Genomic DNA, 19,489 nt, shown 5'->3' on the forward strand with positions numbered 1-19,489 from the left:
CATTGGCGTGAATATAATGGGCGAACTTCATCATTACCTCTGTGCTCGAGGAGCGGCTCTTTGAGTACGCTAGTAAGCGAAAATTGAGGGCTCGATCACTAGAGCGTCGAAGCAGCAACGCGGAAGAGCCAGTTCCTCGAATACTGAGCCGAGTCGTAGTCGTGCTCGCAGACTATTGAATTGTTATGTCAAAGCATAACTTCATATACGGCGTGGCGACGTCCGAAAATTGACTTTGTGTGTTTCCGTTGCTTCCAATGTCGCTACTCTAGCACGCACGCATGCACAAACCTTTCTTTCACGCCGAGAATGTGTCCAGTGGCGCACAACATTTGCCTTACGTGAAAGAGAATAATTTTGCTATTGGTTTGAAGTAACAAATCACAATTCGCACTATTTCTGTTGCTCTAAGCATGAGCGCACATGAGCATGCAGTTTCAATGCTAGCACAACGCGGGCAGACCGGTCCCTCTGTGCCAGTGTTGAATCAACTTGCCGCGCACAGCGGGTTATGGAGGAAGCCACAGTGGAGGGTTCATTTTGACACCTTGGGGTTATTTAATGTGCACCTAAATGTATGAGTAAACGAGCGTGATTTCGCCCCCATCGAAATGCGGCTTCCGGGAATCAAACATGCGACCTCGTGCTCAGCAGCAAAACGTCATAACCAGGCACAGGTCGAACCCCCATGGTTGAAACGCATTTACAAATTGCTGTTATTCAATACCTCACCAATTCCGATCGGCTAGAAAATTAACGACTTTTCCAGTGAGTTTCGTGTCAGAAGTTTTCTTACTTTTTGTTATTACACTTAAAATAATATTGCCACGTGGCATTGGCAGGTGCTGGGAGGCAGGCAGGCAAACGACGAAATTAGGAGAAGGAAACCCCAGTTGTGCACGCAGAACAAACTACAACTCGACAGGGAGAGTGAGCGCGCAGTCAACGGTCGTTGCATATAGGGTCCGATGACCCTATACGCAAGTATTTTCGCTATTTACTTACATGTGTAATTTAAGTTCCAGAGCCGATGATTATTGTTGTTGTTGTTGTTGTTGTTGCCTCAAAACATGGCTCGTACCCACGAGGGGGATTGGCCACACTGGATAAAATAAAACATACACCCAACAACGTACAAAAGAGGTAAAGGCGAACAATCAAAATGACCATTTGAGAACGATGTATTTCTTCAGGGGACTTGCTGCACGTGTAGTAAAGATTACAAAAAGGACATCAAATAAACACATGTAGCCCTGTGCGGATGCAAAAAAAAAAAAGAAAAAACTATTACCTGCTCAAAATTTATATAACAAGTTTCACGTATTTTCTTGGCAAATTAACCGTAGTGGACACGTGCCATATTTTTAGTAGGAGAAGAAGAAGACGCCCTCCAAGGGAAAAGTTACAAACGTGAGTGGATCTTCTATACGGGACAGCATTTTTGCATGTATTCGTGAGAGTAGCGCGCCTGTAATGGTCGTGAAGTGCTTGGCACAGTCGGGTACAACGACATAGAAGACACGGCTTCGTTTGCACGGAATTATTGCACATAAGTGTAGACTACCAACGAGCGCGGTTTAGTAAGTGTACAGGTATGTCGTCGATGCAGTGTGATTACTTGGCTCGAAGCGAACGTCGTTTCGATGTCGGTTACTGCAGGTGTATATGAATATAACAGGGAACCCTGAATTTTGCCTGCCCGGGGCATTCACAATGCCCTGCGAATATCTGTGGGAGCAACTATAGCTAGATAGTTATTACAGCAGGATCTCTCGCGAACATTTTTTTTTTCTGATTGCCGTTCTTTCTTTCTTTCTTTCTTTCTTTCTTTCTTTCTTTCTTTCTTTCTTTCTTTCTTTCTTTCTTTCCAACTACACAATGAAGTCTTATACAAGGGGAGGGGTGTATGAACCAGCAGAACATGATTTTTTTCCCCCTCCGTGTTATGTATATGATCAGTCTGGAGGATAAAGGGGGCATAGTAAAGTATAAAGGGGGCATAGGCCTATAATGTAGCTCGGTGGGGCTGAAGTAGGAGACATGAGGCGTTGAACAAGTTTTGTGAACTGTATTTACAGACGAATTGTTTACAGACACAGTGTGAAATTTAGCAGGCCCTCGCTCTTTCGTTGAGGGTTAGTGCCCAGGACGATACTAACACGGAGCCTCACCGTTCTACCACACTACAGACTGCCCATGAGTGCTCCGTACTGTACTTACAAAGGCAATCTAAAAAAAAAAAAAAAGAAAAGACAGTACATAGTACGGCGCGTCGGTGGAGTAGGCCCATGTATACTTTCTTCTTACTAGATCTGGTTTACTAACTCAAAGGTGAACATCGGACATATATCTGTCTGGTTGGGAATGACTGTTTGAGAGGACTGAGTTTGACGCCAACCCAAAAATTTTAATTTTAATGTTCCCGATGTTTCGAAGCCTTTTTCCTTCCGTCCCCGCTCCGGCTGGGCTGTGACGCTGCGAAGTTCGTCAGCGTACAAAGGCGGGAGGGCCCCTAACGACTAACGATCAGTTGAAGTTCCTTATTGCCTGCTTCGTAGGCCAAGACTATAAAAAGGCGTCTTGTAGGATTTCTCTCCACTTCTAAGATGACTCGGCAACTGCGCTCCGTACACGATTGAAGCTTCGAAGGTCGTTCGCGTGTTGGCGGAGGCGCTTCGGAAGATTTTTCGTCTCGCCGATGTATGAACACTCGCAGGGGCTCCTGTAAACAATCTATTGTGCACTGCGAATGGGTGGATGGTCCTTTGGGCGCGGAAGAAAGCAGCCGAGCGTGTAAAAAAGGTTTCCACTGAAAGCCGAATTATACCACTGAAAGCTTTGGAGCATTGCTAATTGATTCAGGACTCTTGGAGGTGACAGAGTGAGGCAGAAACAGCGATTCTAAGAAAGGGTATGCGGAAAGGGTATAGCGTGTTATGTTGTGTATGAAGCCGGAATTCCGGAAAGGTCTAATGATTCAAAATTATTCGAGGTGGAAGGGCGAAAAAAGAAGATTAATTCTAGAAAAATAAGACGGAAAGCAACTTTTATGGAACTATAGAGATGAGTAATTTCATTCGTGCCGAAGGTTTTCGGTGTTACTGTCAGATGACTGTGCTCGAAAAAGCGAAAATTCACAGAAATTCGGCGTGTCAAAATGGACAAAGAAAGCAAGAGGTGCACACTCGTAAGGTATTAGCTTTATGAGACACGGTTATAGCGTTAACGAAAATCCCAGACATAAACGCGACATGCATGTTCATGTTGTCTTCGTCTTCCTTAGTGCTGTAACCATGTTTCATAATGCCAGTGGCCAACTATAGCGCCGCTTTCAGCAATGGTAACTTCAGGTACTAACTTCTCTGTGGGCGAATGAGCTATATGTGGCAGAGTAAAGAATGAAAGTAAGCCGAAAAAAATTGAGAGAAAAAGATGAGAGAGAGAGAGAGAGTCAACCCACCAACCCAAGCAAGGTCTTCAGCCGTGATCCCAAGGAATACCATAGCGTATGTTAAGCGGTTTAATAGGTTTAATTAACAATAAAGTCTCCATTCATTTCCATGGCCTTGACTGGCGCTGGCCAAAGAACAATTCCAAGGTTATATCTTGTACAAATTAATACCAAAGAATCATGGACCTGGGAACAGTCGCTGCCGTAGCGCAATATGTATAGTGCAACGCACGACGCGTAATGCGGAGGTTGTGGGTTCGGCTCCCATCGGCGGCATTTTTTTTTCGTCTTTTTTCATTTCCCATTATTGATATGTCTGGTCGATGGCCCAGTAACACTTTTTAATTGAACGGCCTGTTGTTAAGTGGCGCTAAAGAATAGATCAATGCTTGCCGTTCAAAGTGAAACTGCGGACAAGCAACAAGCATTTGTCTGCAAAATGTTTAAACTGCGCGAAGAAGACCGGACGGTAACAGAAACATAGACGCACAAACAAAGCGCAGACTTTGACAGGGCAATCAGGTTAACGTAAGTAAAAGCGGCTTTTTTTATAGTATATTTATTCTACCCCGTATATTTATTCTACCCCGGGCTCTTTCCTACCTCCCAAGAACAAAGAACAAGCCGCTTTTACCTACGTTACTGATTGCCCTGTCAAAGTCTGCGCTTTGTGTGTGCGTGTTTCTGTTCCCGTCCGGTCTTCTTCGCGTGGCTTAAACATTTTGCAGAATCTATGAACCAACTAGCCCAACAACATGCTTTACTACAATATGTTCTCTACTGTCTCAGATTCATTGCGCGCATCACAGTATCGCGAGTCCGCGCGTTGGATGCAATGCAAATGTTGCCGTGTTAACACAACACCTAGTCTACCCCCTGATGCAATAGGCGTAAAACTGTACCAACGGTGCCGCTACCTTTAAAATCACGAGAACATGGTATGCATTTACAGATGACGTAGCATAGTTGAACCACAAGTGTAGGCAATGCATGGATGAAAAGCCCCGGAAAAGCGCGTGGCCAATCGTAACCGGCAATTGTTATTTCTTTCTTTCGGATTTGCCTCGGAGTAAAAAAAAATCGTAATGTTCCGTTTCAATTCTGGTTCGAGCAAAATACATTTTTGTTTCCGGTTTTCAGTTTTCTGTTCGGTTCCGGTTCTATACCCTGGCTCAGATGCGAATGACGTTGAAGAAGGCATTGCCCTCAGGAGTGAACGAACCTCCATCCACACTGATAGTTCTCGTGGGGCATTGTTAACGTATAGTCAATAGCAGGCTATATTTAATGCATGTATTTGAAGTTGGAACCACAGTATACAAAAAAACAAGGTAAAGAAAAAGAAAGACAGGAAGAGTGCTTGGACAAGGTAAAGAAAAAGCAAGACAGGAAAAGTGCTTGGCCTGTCCTTCGCAATACTTTTTCAGTGTTTTTTTCTGCGCTGGTCCCAATATGCATCACAGCAGGACGCCCTCGTTGCTATTTGTCTCTCGGACCATTGTATTTTTTCTTTCTGTGCCAAACAAAGCCCCCCCCCTCCCCCCCCCCCCCCCCCCCTTTCATATGCGCATTGTAATTACTAATTCCCCTACTGCCGGCACCCCGCTACTCGCACCCCACCGCCCGGTCGCGGAATGGTTCGTTTGTCATGAGGCATTTCATCAGCAGTCACGGGCGCAACGACTCCTGTTCAAGAGCTGCTGTTTCCTTTTCGAAATGTGCTCCAACTAATCAATGGTATTTCGTGAGTCAACTATAAGCAAAAATGTCGGACCGAGGATGCATAGTCAACCGTGCCTACTATTACACACACACACACACACACACACACACACACACACACACACACACACAACACACACACACACACACACACACACACACACACACACACACACCACACACACACACACACACACACACACACAACACACACACACACACACACACACACACACACACGCACGCACGCACGCCACGCACGACACGCACGCACGCACGCACGCAAGCAACGCACACACACACACACCGCACGCACGCACGCACGCACGCACGCACGCGCACACACACACACACACACACACACACACACAACACACACACACACACACACACACACACCACCACACACACACACACACAACACACACACACACACACACACAGAGAGAGAGAGAGAGAGAGGAGAGAGAGAGAGAGAGAGAAAGTTATGAACGACCAACCACGGTTGCTATCAAATAATGCGGTTAGTATGCTTTGGAGGTGGCTATTTGTGGCACTATGTTGCACTATGTGTCATAGGTGGCGCTCCCGTAACCATCGTGATAGAGTTTCTGTAGGTGGCTCCTGCGGGAGTCTGCGGGAGTCATATTCAGTAACTCTACATCGTGCCTTACCCGCACCCGGGAGCTAATCGGAACTTCAAGCGCCTCTTCCTCAAGGACCAGTTCGGGAATCCGTGCAGCGTCTGCGACCGCTTTTGTCGCAGCGTCTCAACGACAGCGTCTCAAAACACTAGCTGTCACGAAGGAAGAATGCGAGAACGCTCGCCTTACCACCCTGTGGTACGGTGGTACCGGTGGTACCGTACGACGGCGCGGCTTTTACAGCTGTGTTAGACTGCACAATCTTCGGGATAGGAACACGAGAACGGTTAAACAGTCCCAAGAAAATCGCGGTTAGTTCTCAAGGAAAGCTAAACGCTTTAAATGTTTGCGCTGCGTTCGAAAACAAACGAAGTCAACTCAGCTCAAGAGAATTTTTGTAGACTTGTACACTAGCTAAAGGAACTACATCAGCTTTAAGAGATCGCGCTATCCATATGAAATTACGCAGCACTTTTATCTCGGCAGGAGAGACTTTCCCCTTCTTCACAAGAAGTTAAATAGAGGGCAGGCATTGACCCTCAGATTATTGCAAACAGGCTCGTATCTCAGCCCGGCTTTATTACACAAGCTTTATCCCGACACTTATGCCAGTAGTTATTGCAGGCACTGCAATGACTTCGCTAGCTTAGACCATATGCTCTGGCGTTGCCCCCTGATGCCGGGTCGCAACTATGGGCTGTCCAGAGGGCCCACGATGCGGCGGTCGGGCATGGCCTGACTGTCCCAACGTGGGAGCGGCCCGCTGCGCGCTGAGTCGCGTACCTCAGGACTTTCATTAAAGTTTTCCGTCCGTCCGTCCGTCCGTCCGTCCATTTCCATTTGACTAAACTGACTGTAGTTGTCTTCAGCGTCCTTTCAAGAGGCGCTTATTCAGACTCGACAATATACCGCGCACGTGCTCAGTCTCCAGCGGCGGTCGCCGGGCGCTCCGCGCGAGCTGGCGCGTGGTATCGATCTTCTTCTTTCTGGGGTTTTACGTGCCAAAACCAGTTCTGATTATGAGGCACGCCGTAGTGGAGGGCTCCGGATTAATTTTGACCACCTGGGGTTCTTTAACGTACACTACAACGCAAGCACACGGGCGTTTTACAGCGAAAGCTGTATATGGGTAGGCGAAACGAAAAAAACGTTCGCCGCATGTTTCGATAAAGCCCTCCATTGGCTGCGCCGTCAGTTACGTCGTCTCTACGTCGCACCCAAGCGCGCGCGCCATTGGCAGCGCCGTTAGTGACGTCGTTCTCTGCGTCGTACCCAAGCCAAAGTGCCGCTCGAGAAACTCCCGCCGAAAGTGGGCGTTGGCTCCGGCGAACGCGTTCCCGCCATTGCCACGTTGACGCTGCTCTGCCCGCAACGCCGCTTCCTCGGCTCGCCGTTGTCGCATGCGTTCGATATCTCGAGTTAGCTCGGCGTAGTGGTTAGCAGCATTCGCTCGTCATTGGCGCTTGCGTTCCACTAGAAACACAAACATGTAACCAATAATTGAGAAACGCTTCAATACAGCATCGGGATTAACCCACTGCTAAACACCGGGGCCGCACGTTTCAGCTTCACTGGTTAACCATCTGCACGGAGTGCTGGGACGGTGATTTTTTGCATTTCGCCTCCATCGAAATGCGGCCGCCGCAGCTCGTGCTCAGCAGCGCAACGCCTTAGCTGACTGAGCCACCGCGGCGGGTCGCGTGGTATCGACAAAAAAAAAAAAAAAAAAAAATTCTAACTTATTAGTATAGCAAATTGAACATAACGATCCATCTTCAACAGGACAGTATACATGCCTCTGCATGTTTTAAGCGGTGCTGTTAAACATAGAACAAAAATAACGCTAGCGTTGGCCTGTGGCGCCTCGGTTTGGTACGTTGAGTCTTTGTGCAGCAAATGCAAAAGGACGAGTGCGTCAGTGTCGTTTATACGGGGTTCCGACGCAGTGTCACTCGCGAAGCCCTGTGGAGGTTGAGCCACGAGGTCTGAATGGAGAGACGGGCTGAGATGCGGATAATTTTTGCACCTAGAAAAACAGCGCCGAACAGAACCAATGAAGACCAAAACAACACAGGCACCGTTCAATGGTCCTGCTGGTGCGCTGTTTGTGTCTGAATGTTGCTCAACCAGCTAGCCCAATTTCGCACTTTCAACTTTTGCAATGCGCATGCAGATGCCCGCCTGTCAACAGCACGAGGCCTACGCCTGCTTCGTTGGCTTAAACGTACCTCCCCCTCCCCTCTCTCCCCAGCGTAGGGCAGCAAACCGGATCTTCCCATCTGGTTAACCTCTCTGCCTTTCCCCTTTCTTCTGTCTCTCTCCTTAACGTCCGTTTGAATGATTGACTCTAACGTTAAGAATGCGTTTCCTGCAGAGCTACTGGTGAGCCATGGGCGACGAGGAGACCGGTGATGGCGGGAATGAAAAGAAGGAGGAAGAGGAGGAGGAGGAGGAGGACGCCGGAGCTGACGACGGGGCGCCCGGCAAGGGAAAGAGGCCACCGGACTCCATCATGGTGCAACGGAAGTCCGCCAGAGGGTGCGCTACTTCGCTTCCGCGTCTGCTTCTTGTCGGGGTTGGAAGTTAACCAAATATCGGTAGGCCAGTCGGCTTTGGAAGGCCACGGTGAAACCCCAAATGAGGCGGTGCAGTGTGATATGGGTTGGGCCTCTTTAGAAGTCAGAGAAGCGCAGAGCAAAATTAGTCTTGAAGAGAGACTCAGGAACATGGATGAATATAGATGGGCGGCTAGCACAAGTATCTGTACCTGAAAAGCGGGGACACAAAATGGAGGAAGAGGTCAAGAAAGTTGGCGACCAACTCCAGGGTAGTGTAAATAAACAACCAGGAGTCATCAGAAAGAAAGTGAGAGAAACGGACGCCGTAAACTGGATTCAAAGAATACAAACAAAAGGACCATGGAAATTACAAGAATGAGAAGAAATAAATTAGAAGGGAAAATTTGTACGATAAAACAAAGGGCAGTGCCATGCTATTTGAGGTTTGAGCTGGTTGCCTAAGGACAAAAACATACCGGAGCAAATATTCGGAACTAGATGAGGCATGTGTATGCTGCAGCAAAAATCCGGAGACTACTCAGCACATCCTAATGGAATGCGAAGGGATTCACCCAGTGAGAACCGTAGGTAACGTGCACCTTCCAGAAGCGCTTGGCGTTAAAGTGGACGGAAGCATCAACTGGTAAGCAGTCGAGATAAGCAAGATACGCTTGAAGTATTGGTGAAAAAAAAAAGCAGAGTAGGGACTGATACGACCGGATCTGTTAGTCATAGGTAGCGGTGCAGGTACAAGGTAGATTTTGAAGAAAAAAAAAAGATAAAGGAGATGTATACAAAAAATGGTAGATAAAAAGACATGTTTTATCATACTGATTGCATACCTGATTAAATCAAGTAGGCTAGGTGACTATTTGTCACCGCCCCGTTTCAAAGGGGGTGCCATTAAATCATTATAATCATCAGCGTAAAGCTTTACTTCCGCGAGAGCTGACGCTCATCACAGCATTGGACGCGTCTAATTATTTGCTTGTCCCGGTTTACAAGAACCTCGAAAGAGAATTCTATGAACTGTGTGTTAGACTATCGCGTTTAAGCTACGTCATGTACAAGAAACTGAACAAGAAGTGGCTTTTGCAAATTAGCTTCATTCCTTTTTTTTTTTCGAAAGCAGGCCCAACGGCATGAACTATTAAATATACAAATGCAGGCCGGTTTCAGGCGATGAACATCAATAGTGCTCGATGGTTGGTCCCACAGAGCCAATAATCATAGTCCGGTGGTCTCGTGGGATGAAGGCCCACTGTTTGCAGGTAGCGCCGTCGTATCAGATTTAGACCAGGGCATGTCCACAACAGGTGTTTGATTCCTCTTAGTTTGCTATCACATGAAGCTTGCGCGTTTCATCATTGCCTTAACTAAGCTGCTGCTTACTGGGAAAAAAGAAAGAGGGCAAGTTATTCTAAAGCGATAGAAGAGAGGACGCGTAACTCGGAAGCAAAAAGTACATCTAGACAACAAAATCACATAGTTTTAAGCGGATATGCTAGCAGCGTTAACGAATTCGTGATAAGTTAACTGGATAATCACAGAGTTCTCTTGTTTCAGCGTATATTAGCAAGCTCCACAATGGCTTTCGTTTTTCAACGCCTGTTGTCTTCTCCACTCATCTCCACGATAAATGCACTTTGTGTGTGGCGAAGAAAATTAACGTTTTCTTGGAACTATAGTTTAGCGTTTAAGTAGATAAAATTCACCGTTTAGACACGCAAAGGAAGGTGTCAAACGTGTCTACCACTCTGGTTCGACGTCTTCCCCCCCCCCCCCCCCCCCCCCTTTTTTTTTTTTTTTACCTTCGCTGTTCCCCAAAGCGGCACTCACGGCGAACTGCATGGCGCAGGGGCGCCAGCAACGCGGGGGGCACGAACAAGTCGGACAGCGACGGCAAGTCTGCCGCTTCAATGCTCATGACCATCGGTGGCCTGCTCCTCTTCGCCGTCGTCGTTCTGGGCGTCGTCGGCTTCATTATCTACAAGATTACGCAGTGTGGGTGGTGCACGGCTTCACTATTCGCTCAAAGCGCGCGCTGCGGCGACAAGGTGCACAGTGTACTTCCTCACATGGCCTCCCAGATGACCTCTCACATGATCGGAGGCCATGTTTTTTTTTTCTCTAGTGGAATAGAGGCAGAAACTCACTGCATATGCTCAAGGCAGTGCACAGAGTTTCCCACCGGTCACGAGAACAGGCTAATGGAGAGGGAATTGGCTGAAATATTTCTGTAGCCCTTGCGCTAGTATCAATCAATCAATCAATCAATCAATCAATCAATCAATCAATCAATCAATCAATCAATCAATCAATCAATCAATCAAATCCTTATTAGTCAGGACAAAGAACCAGTATGACGCCAAACAACACAAATGAACTTGACGGACAGCGAAATGCAAATAAAATGCAACTGACCTTTTAGAACATCCTATTAATTGTTGAACAGCGCAACGACGGATGCTCTTGAATTGAACTGAATTGAATTTTATTTCCTTCAACGTAAGCATTCCAAGTGGAAGCAAAAAAAAATTATTCTGGGGTTTTACTTGCCAAAACCCCGATCTGATTATGAGGCACGCCGCGTAGTGGGGGCTCCGGATTAATTTTAACCACTTGGTGCTTCTTTAGCGTTCACCCAGTGCACGGCACCCGAGCGTTCTTGCATTCCGCGGCCGGGGTCGAACCACCTCGAGCTCAGCAGCGCAACGCCATTGCCACACGCTACCGCAGCGGGTGCCCGACAGAGGCCCCCGTATTGACACCGGCTGTGGATCCCGACTCTACTGTTACGCTTCTTCTTTTCTCCGCTCTCGACAAGCTCAGTTCCGACTCGGGACCACGTTGACCCCGCCCATCGCGCTCACCCGCGGAACACCTCCAGGTGCCGTGCTCTCTCCAACCCTCTTTAATCTCGGGCTAGCCCCTCTCGCAAAATCCTTGTCGGAGATTCCGCACCTACAGTCAATTCTCTATGCTGATGATAAAACCCTTTGGTGTACTCACGGCTCACCGGGGGAGCTGGAATTCACATTACAATCCGGCCTCAACCTCATTTCCGAATTCCTTTCCCGCTCTGGTATGCAAGCGGCTCCAGAGAAATCTGAGCTGCTGCTCCTTTCCGCTACAAAGTACCAACGGTCTGTAAGCCCCCTCCTTAATCTCACTCTCGCCGGTACTCCCATCCCCCGCACGTCATCCTGCCGGGCTTTCCCCTCCAAGACCACTCTTTCACCCACGCAATACAGTCCACGATAACCACATGCCACCAAGTAACTCACTTAGTCCGACGAGTGGTCAAGCGGCGCGGCGGCCTCGACGAATGCAGAGCCAATCAACTTGTAACAGCCTTTGCCTTGAACAAAATCCTTTATTCCCTGCCATACTGCACACTTACGCAGACGTAAATGCATCGCATTCAATCGGCTTTAAACAGTCTCTATAAAGCTGCCCTACATCTTCCGACACACGCATTCACAGCCAAACCATACGCAACAGGCCTATTTCTTCCCCTTGCAGAGCTCTTGCGCCTCCATAGGGATTGACAACTTGGCCGCCTATACAGCTCTGCGCAGGGTCATTGGCTACTGCAGCGGGCTGGCATCCGGCCCATTGACTTTCCTCTGTACACCCCTCAACGACCTCTTCCCAGCAATCTCCGCTGTGCCCCTATTCCCTCTAATATGACCCCACATATTCATGAGGGACGACGACAAGCCCGCGCTCACTTCCACGACCCTTTTCCACCGGACACTGTCACATGCTACGTCGACGCAGCGTATTACCAAACTCATGGCTCCACTGCTCGTGTGACAATGCCGACCCCCCTTGGTATTCCCATCACTTCCACCGCTGGCCCCTTCTCACTTCCTACTTCTTCTCTATCCCTTGAATTGGCCGCCATCGTTCACGCGACGCACGAACTAACCCTTCTTCCTCCCTCTCCTCGGTATCGCATTTGCTCGGACTCCATGGCGGCAATCAGGGCTCTTCGCGACAACAGACTTGCCGATAATCTTCACGACGACCTTTCTGACGCTCTCTCCCTTCTCTCCCCTGCTTTGGTCAGTGTGGTGTGGGTGCCAGGTCATGCGGGGATTATCGGCAATAAGCTCGCTCATGAGCTTGCCCGCGAGATTAATAGCCGGGCGCCGACGATCCCCTGGCCTTGCCCGCCCATAGCGGACGAGGCACACTTTTATAAGAAAACTCTGAAGCAGCACTACAAACACCTCCGGCATTGATTGCAGACGCTTCCGCCACCACACCCTCGTCTCTCCACTGCCCAAGTACGCACCCTCAGGGCCATCCAGCTCAACACCTTGATCACTCCAGCACACCTATACCTTTATCGTTACCGCTCAGACCCCTCATGTCCCAACTGCCCTTCTACGTACGCAAATGTAGAGCACATCTTTTTCTCTTGCCCCGCAGCCCTACAATCCTCTCACTACCCTAACCCCCCACCTCCCCACTGGCGGGTGTGGTTGGCGTCGGCGGCCTTCGCCGACCAGCTGGCCATGGTCCTCCTGGCGGAGGAATATCTATAGGTCTTAGTCTGACCTGGAATAAAGTCGTTTCTCTCTCTCTCTCTCTACATATAATTGCGGTAGCAAAGCGCTTATGAACATAGCTATACATAAAGCATGACTTGTACATGGACATTTCTCTATGTACAAATCATCAACTTGACCGCCAGTGTGCATATCATGTAAAATTAATAAAAATAATGGCATTGAAGATGACAGGCGCGATATTATTGCAAGCAATGAATAATGAATTTCCGAACGAAACAATAATTATGCGGCTTATCATTATTTTGTCAATCTGAATGACGCGTTGTAATTAACTAGGATTGGCAGAAAACTAGGTGGGGTGATGAAGTTAGCAAATTTGCAGGCGTTAGTTGGAATCATCTAGCGCAAGACAGGGGTAAGTGGAGATCACAGGGACACGTCCCTGTGATCTCCACTTACCCATGTCTTCATGATTCATGTGATTCATGTCCACTGCAGGCCTTCGTCCTGCAGTGGACATGAATGGGCTGATGATGATTATAATGATGGTGTCAACTTACGTTTGCATTCATTTCTCGTTCATTCAAACGAAGGTAGGTTGAAACTAAACGCATAAAGAGCCTGAGAAAGGTTTCAGCCCCCGCAAATGACACGTTTGACAGGAGCTAGATTGCGTACATATGCACAATTTTGCAACGTACAACAGCGCTAATTAAGGTGAAAGACCATGGTAACAATGTATATTATCATTATAGCATGCGTACAACAAAAAATGCTCATCCTAATTGTGTGCTAAAATTATACAAAATAAAAGACATAACACAAAACGTCATGAAATTTATCGCAATATACAGCAACTGCATGCGTACCAAAATAAAATTATGTAATTGTGCGCTAAATTGATACAACATAAAATGAAAATAATGGCTGGAAACAGGATATGAACGCACTAAACCATATTTGTCTTAATACAAAAATGCAAAAATTAAACAAAATTATATCATGTGGATCCGGAAGAGAAAATGAATGCAATTCATGGCAGAAACATTATTTTTTATTTTCTAATCTCATTTATTCAATTTAAAGTATATATGGCCTCTCTATTCCAATCCAATCTTCCATTTCTTTTTTTAAATGTCCTTAATTAAAGAAGTATTTAAGGATACAGATTCTCTGCATCTGTTAATTATTTTTGCACACTGACAGCCAAATGCATGCTTCTCGCAATCGGTCCTTATTTTGTGTGTTGTGTGCTGTGTCGCAAGAAGTATCCGGAGAGTTTGCGTTCATTACTTTGTGCACTAAAAATTCTTTTCGAATTTTTAGAAGAATTTTCGTATAGTACACGCAGCATGTCATATTTTTGGAATAGTGGCGCTGTTCGTAGATGTGAAAAACAGCCATAGTAATTTGCATATAAACGAATAATTATTTTTATTGAAAGATAATCAATTTCGTGTACAGCCGAACGCCTTTATAACGAAGTGCTCGGGGTCTCCGAAATAGTTCTTTATGCAGGTCACTTCGTTGTAAAGGTCGCGAACTTCACAGCTCACAATAAAACCGGGACATAATTACTCCTTCGTTATACAGGTCATTTCGTTTCAGACGCGCTTGCTGTAGAGGCGCTCGACCGTAAGTTGTCCTAGTGGTGTTACCCGCAACAAATATTCGGTGGCAAAGTTTTAAATAAATAAGTGCATTATACAGTTGTTTCAGTCACAGCGGGATCAGGTGCGCAATTCTATAGATTACACCAGTGCTTTATTGCGATAGCGATTATATGGACACTCGAAGCGCATTTCTGCTGTCAGCGTCGCCGCCGCAAAAATACAATCGGTTGATCCATTTGCGAGACCCATCATACCCGCATACGCCGGCCATATACCTCAGAACCCATCGCATCAGCACTGTATAAATTCGATCGTACCAAGGTTAAATATTTCACACGGCCAACGCCAAGATGAAGGCTATACCACCACTTTGTAGTTAGTCAGCGAAGCTGTTATCCCCCTCCCTTTCAATAACCCCCTTTCCTCGGTCATTCTGATCTCTTCGAAGAGATATACCATTCAATTGAAATTTTCTCAGCAAATAAGTCATCTTTCGGCACAGCAAAAAACGATGAACGACATTGAGGACTGCAACTTTAAAATTACATTCGCAATTACTCTAAGGTTTTAGGGACGAACGCTCTTCCGCATTTCTTGTCTCTTTTGCAGCCGAGGACAGCGAGCCGACGGAGGGCACCACCGCTGCGTCAAGCAAGTATACGTCCGCGTGCTTCGGGATGCCAAAGCGCTCCTCTGTATAGCAAACACAGTGTCAAAGAGAAGTCAGCGCTAGAATTAGAACAGAACATACCACTTTCTCAATATACAAATTTATAGGGCGGCAGCGTCATTGCGCATACGCGCAAGAAGAAGTAAAGAATCGTCAGATTTACGCCCACAGAGGGACCAACGAACGATTGACCTGCTCTTCAAGTAACTCTTCTGGCATGCGCTTATACACACTGGAGAGTTGTGCAAAGGTGTGTGCACGCGTGTCATCACGATGACGCGGAAAATTTCCAACATACGTATGTTGGGAATGCATAGTGTGTTTCTGTATGTATGTACGTGCGTGTGTGCCCTACGTAATTAAAATGAAACATGAATTTGGAGCCTTTTCCTCTCCTATGACTGTCTTGCAGCTACAGAAGGAGTGGGGGCCAATGGGAGTTTAGACGAAAGCGGTAACCCCGTGGTGTCCTTCTTCAACAAGATCGCCGCCCAGAAAGGTTAGCTGACTTTAGATTAAATTCTGGGGTTTGACGTGCCGAAACCACGATCTGATTATGAGGCACGCCGCAGTCGGGGACTCCGGAATAACTTGGCCACCTGCAGGGGTTCTTTAACGTGCACCCAAAGCACCCGTGCACACGAGCGTTTTTGCATTCCGCCCCTATCGGAGCGGCCGTCGCGGGGATTGAACCCACGACCTCGTGCTCAACAGCACAACGCCATAGCCACTGAGCTACCGCGGCAGATGGTTAGTTGATGTCGGGATTATGATGTGCGCTGTGGAGCTTCGAGCTGGTTCACCACAAAAGTCAAATTCGCGAAACTGAATTCGTGGGATTTTACGTTCGCTGAACTATTACGTCATACACTTGCCTTTGCTTCGAGTTGTCGACAAATTAGACTTCGCCCTGCCATCTGCTAGCCGCCTGGTTAGCTCAGATGGTAGAGCGGCTGCCCCGGAAAGGCGGTGGTCCCGGGTTCGAGTTCCGGACCAGGACGAATTTTTCTTCAACTGCGAGGCTTTCTTTCTAGGAACCCGGTTGGGTTTCCATTGTAGCAATTGCTACATTTGGGTGGATGTCTCAGTTTTCCTTTTAATTACTTATCTCCACCTAGCGGATTTCCGCTGAACTATTACGTCATACACTTGCCTTTGCTTCGAGTTGTCGACAAATTCGACTTCGCCCTGCCATCTGCTAGCCGCCTGGTTAGCTCAGATGGCAGAGCGGCTGCCCCGGAAGGGCGGTGGTCCCGGGTTCGAGTCCCGGACCAGGACGAATTTTTCTTCAACTGCGAGGCTTTCTTTCGAGGAACCCGGTTGGGTTTCTATTGTAGCAATTGCTACATTTGGGTGGATGTCTCAGTTTCCCTTTAATTTTATAAATTAAGATGCAGTTGCGTTGTGAGGCACGCTGTAGTGGAGGGCCCCGGGATTGCGTTGACCGTTCTTTAGTTCTCTGATATACGATCGTACACCGAAGCCTCGGTACGTGAGCATCTATTGGAATCCATGGTCACGAATCAAGTCCGCAACCTCGTGCTCAGCAGCACACCACCACTGCCGCTGTCCCATGCACTGCAGCGAGCGACAGTGTCGTGAACGTCGCCCCCGTGAACACAAGAAAGATGGGGGTTCTTGAACAGCGCGCTGTAATCTTGTTCTCATGTTTTGTTTAATTTCGTTATATCGTCTTCGTTTTGATATATGCCCTTTGCAGCTCTGTCAGACGCGCGCGTAGCCTAAATACATGTTTATCAAGAATAAAATACAATTCGTAGTTACATTTGACCTGTCTCTACGGCGTCAGTTTTCATCTCTTTGTTGGCACTATAAACATAAACGTTAATCTAGGCCAACACCTAACTCAAGAACTCCTGAGGTCTCCATTCCCTTGGACTAAGAGAGAGCTCCCGAAAAAGTTAACTTGTCGGAAATAATTTACTTGGACGTTTCTTAACTGTTCCCATCTTTTAACGACCGATTAGATCATCAAGTGATTACGTAAACGTTGTTTGATCATATTAATTTACATAAATAATTGGACATGAAAACAGATGCCAAGATTCATTGATGTAAGCTGCAAATGACGAGTTCCGGGCCACGACATTGCGTACATTTTATTGCGATAGCAATTATATGGACACTCCAAAGCAGATTTCTGCCATCGGCGTCGCCGTCGTCATCGCCGTCGCCGTGAGGTTCCGTATGACGTCAACGGCGATGAAATCGTCGCCGCGCTCCGGACGCTGTATGTGCGAGTGAAAGGGCGCGAGGGGTGCGCGCTTTCACGGGGAGCGAACGCACGTCGGAGAGCAAACGCGCGTTCTGTGCCGTGCTCCCTGAAGGGCTGCAGAATTAAGCGTCTCTTTCCTCCTTTCCATATATAGAGAGCAAACGCAACTTTTTCCGTCGCGCGAAAGGCTGTGGGGGGACGGGAGGGAGGGAGGGGAGGCGACGAATAGCTGCGGCACCAAATACGTATTTATATAAAAACGCCGCGCGCGTTCGGTGCGAACGCGGGCAAAACGCCGACGGCGTCGGCAACAGTTCTGCGCGTTGCTAGTGCTGCTAGCGGGGCTCTACAAGAGGGCTCAATACGAGATAACCACACCACTCTTAGTACAATAAAGTTTATTCATTCATTCATTCTCTACTAATTTGCTATCGCAATTGGTGCTTCGCCTTTCGGGTGAAACTGCGACAAATTTTTTTTTATTTTCTCTTTCTCGCCACTGCCTCTGCACCCCATTTGTAGCAACACTATCCCTACGACGCTGGAGTCATCGTGTATGATCAACACGGTGGGGCGTTGTGTGCGCTCGCGTTCGATTCCTCGATGACGCGTTCGACTAAATGCCGGTCTCGGACATAGAAGGCACAGCTCCTATACGGGACCGAAATCGGACCCTCTCAATATTCCGTTCGATCGGGACTGTAAAACGCAGCTACTCGCTTATTACGCGGGGGGAGGGCTTTACCCTTCCGCGCTTCTTATTGTGGAGAAGTCAACTTTGGCACAAACACTTTTGATTATGCGTGTGCGCAAGACATCTGAAACCAAGGCATACGTTTCTTGATCATCAAGTGAAACTATGATTTTCTGACTGCATATGCTTCCTGGCAGTTCGCAGGGTCGCCCACAGCGGAGCCCAGCAGTTTCTCGTCTTCGCGGAGGCTCCAGAGATCTTGAATGAAGGTGATATCTGCTTCGCCGCATTACTCGGGCCGTTTTTAGGAAAGCGCGGCGAATTTCGAACATCCCCGCACTCTCTCAGTGCGGTGTTAAAACCGTCCTGGATGACTCCGGCATTTGCATTTACCGCAAATACGTTTAAACACGGAGAAGATATTATCGACTTACATTATATTGAGGTCAGCAGGTGGAAGTGAATAATATAGGCAGGGAAGTTCTGTATGGACGCTTGAGAGATGCCATCGTTGAACATGGCACTCAATTTCGGCAAGCAGGCAAAAACAAACTGTTTGCCGCCTATCGTGCTTACCCCGCAACAAAACAACTGCTTGCTTAAATTTCTGCTTGCTGCGACGACACATTGCGTGTCTTCGTGATGCACTTTGTAGTTGCTTTATCCACCCATTCACGCTCTACAGCAATCCCTTATCCTTAAGTAATCTATTAATTCTGAAGAGCAAAAACGAAAAAAAAGAACAAAACGAAAAAAGAAAACATTGACATACGCAATTGCACAGACAGACAATTGCTTAAAGCACGAACGAGTGTAAAGAAGTCATAACAATCACGCTTCTGTATGCACATTTATTACCATTGATGCTCAATAAGTAAGAATGTTGGATCGATCACGCGACATTTCCGTAAGAAAAATAAGCAAGACATGTGCCTTTGAAACACGGCGTACACGTATATATAAAGTTCTATTTAGTTATCTTTTATCTTGAGAAAGCTACTTCAGCTAATTTTATTATAGGCGGTAGCAGATGTTCACCAGCCCATGGACTCGTTCCATGTCCGGTATAACGACGCGCCCTGTCGTTCACTCCATGCAGTGCCGGCCTCCATGAATAACTATACCGGAGGCAGCAATAGCCGCCTGGATGTACTGGACAACTTATGAAGAGGCGCGCCATGTTCCTTTGTCCCGCCAGAGGAGGCGCTGCTGTCCCGCTATTCTTCAGGAAGTACGCGCTTTTACTGCATTGCATTACGGGATACCTTCGATGTGCTCTTTCTAGGCTTGTGCGAATATCAGTTCCTTGGTTTAAAGCGAAGTCGCAGCGAATAGCAATTAGTATGTAATAATTTCGAAGCGAATAGTTCGAATAGTG

The 19,489-nt window shown here is 47.4% G+C and overlaps 1 long non-coding RNA gene across 1 annotated transcript; it reads left to right on the forward strand.

The window, feature by feature from the left end:
* The first annotated feature begins 1,344 nt into the window (after positions 1-1,344).
* LOC119441255 (uncharacterized) lies at positions 1,345-19,489 on the forward strand. Its single transcript, XR_005189840.2, has 6 exons — positions 1,345-1,410; positions 8,192-8,355; positions 10,234-10,379; positions 15,121-15,680; positions 18,309-18,380; positions 19,211-19,489. It is a non-coding gene; the product is annotated as an uncharacterized LOC119441255 (long non-coding RNA).

The sequence above is a fragment of the Dermacentor silvarum genome, chromosome 2 (genome assembly GCF_013339745.2).
Source record: "Dermacentor silvarum isolate Dsil-2018 chromosome 2, BIME_Dsil_1.4, whole genome shotgun sequence".
Classification (NCBI taxonomy): domain Eukaryota; kingdom Metazoa; phylum Arthropoda; class Arachnida; order Ixodida; family Ixodidae; genus Dermacentor; species Dermacentor silvarum.